Below are 2,492 nucleotides of genomic sequence, written 5' to 3'. Positions count from 1 at the left end.
CTCTGTCTCTCTCTCTCTCTCTCTCTCTCTCTCTCTCTCTCTCTCTCTTAAGTTTCTGGCCGCCTCTACTGCTCCTCCTGCGGCCACATCCAAGACCACGACAACTACGACGGCGTCTCCGGCACCACCGGCACCTTCATCCGCCTCGGCATCTTCGGCCAAGGCACCAACTACCACTACCGCGATACCAAGATCTACGAGGCCAACAAACTCATCGATGACGTCATTCTCTGTCTCAACCTCTCGCCCTCTCGTGCCGACGAGATCAAGGCCATGATCGGTAAGATCACCGAAGATGAATTCAACCAAGGTAAATGGTTCAATGTTTTGATTGGTGCCTGTGCTTATGTGGTTACGAGGAGGGATAGCAAGTCCATGCCATCCTCCCACCTCCTCTCACTCTCACGTCATGTATAGATCGAGTTCACCTCATTCTCCGGCGACTATTCGACGCCACCATCACAACAATGTTAGTTGACTGGGTTGCTTCATGGAGGCCATGAATGAGTCAAGGTGTTATATATAGTAGGTAAGTGTTGTACGGCTGGATATATCCATTTATATATATGTATATATAGGGCGGTGATTGTGGGAACTGGGAGGAGAATCAAAGTTTGAACTCAAGCAATTTTATATCATGTGAAGTGATGAAAACCTCACTCCTCATTGTATTACATCTTCTGTTTACTCCAATTTATGATATCTGTGGGAGGGAAGCAATGCCGGTGAGAGGTGGAGGAGCTTCGGCGAGAATGGGGGAATGGCAGTGGTTAAGCTATAGTTAATTTTTTTTTAACTAGAGGTAAGTAAATATTTTACTAGGGTTCAATAAATAGAAAATCTGATTATTGGGGGTCGGTAACTAAGTTATTAGGGGTCAGTAACCAAGTTATTAGGCGTCAGTAACTGATTATTAGGGGTCAGTAACTGAGTTACCGGTGAAGGAAATCCAGTGACCGGAGAAAATTTAAGTTACTACGGGTCAGTAATTGACTATTGGGGGTTAGTAACTAAGTTTTTGGGGTCAGTAACTGATTATTAGGGGTCAGTAACCGATTACTGGGGGTCAGTAACTGATTATTGGGGTCAGTAACCAAGCTATTGGGGGTCAGTAACTGAGTTACTGGTGATTGGAATCCGGTGACTAGAGAAAAATTGAGTTACTGGGGGTCAATAATTGATTATTAGGGGTCAGTAACCAAGTTATTAAAATCAATAACTGATTACTGGGGGTCAATAACTGATTATTAGGGGTTAGTAACTGATTATTGGGGTCAGTAACTAAGTTATTGGGGGTCAGTAACTGATTATTATTGGGGGTTAGTAACTGAGTTACCGGTGACCGGAATCCGACGATCGGAAAAATCAGGCAACCAAAGTCCGGCAACCGGAGTCCAACGGCCGATGACCGGAGTCCGGTGAGGTTCCGGCCAAATATTCTCTCTTTTCCATTTTCTCTCTCTATGCATATTTAAGAGGTGAGGGTAAAATAGTCTTAAAATAATATGGTTTGCTAAGACTTTAGTAAAAATTTGTGCATTTGGGCATAAAAAATGTTACCTTATATTGAAATGAGTTAATGAAAAAGATTGTCATTGAAATGGGAAATAAGGGGTTTAAATTAGTACTAAATGGGCATTTTCCTTTTTTTTTTCTTTTTCATTTCTTAATTAAGACAAGTGATGCTCCAATGGCTATGGAATACGAATAATAGATTGTATCTTATGGCTTTGGACACAGTTTTATAATAGGACTCTTAAGTTTTTTTTTTTGTTACGAAAAAGTAAGATTATAACAAAGAATCGAAAACTTTATGAGACAACCACATTAGAATAAATCAAAACAAAGGGCATCATCAGCTTAAGGAGGAGCATCAGCTTGCATCCAAACATTATAAATTTTGCATCAGGGATGGAGTGACCAATCTCAGCTATAGAATTAGCGAGAAAGTTGGCTTCCCTCAAGACAGAGCGAAGGAAATAGAAGCAAAGGACTTTTGGCCCTGTTTGTTTGGGCTTATTTCAGCTTTGCTTTTAAGCTGAGCAGAGTTTTGTGTTTGGTTGACCACAAAATGAGGGGCTTTGCTTTTAAGCACCTCTGTTTTCAGTCCAAAAGCCAAAGCCAGCTATCAGGTGCTTCTGAAAGCCTGAAGCGCTTCCAAAGCACTGTGGCGCTGGTTACTGTTCATTAATGAAATTTTTGCAGTCAAGACTGCCCTTCTCGCTTAACCTGCCGTTCTCCCTCAGCTCTCTTCCCGTTCTCTCTTCTCCCTTAGCTCTCTTTCCGTTCTCTCTTCTCTCTCTGCCCTTCGTTTTCGCTCACCACTTTCAGGTAAATCCGATTAACCAGGGTTCTCAATTTGGCTGGGTTTTTGTGATTGTTGGTTAATTTAGGATTTTGTGTTGCGCAGTCCTTCAGGGAAGCTTGTGCAGATCGAGCACGCTTTGACGGCAGTCGGGTCGGGTCAGACCTCTTTGGGTATCAAAGGTAAT

The sequence above is a fragment of the Fragaria vesca genome, linkage group LG7 (genome assembly GCF_000184155.1).
Source record: "Fragaria vesca subsp. vesca linkage group LG7, FraVesHawaii_1.0, whole genome shotgun sequence".
NCBI classification, from domain to species: domain Eukaryota; kingdom Viridiplantae; phylum Streptophyta; class Magnoliopsida; order Rosales; family Rosaceae; genus Fragaria; species Fragaria vesca.
This window is presented reverse-complemented; position numbering follows the sequence as displayed.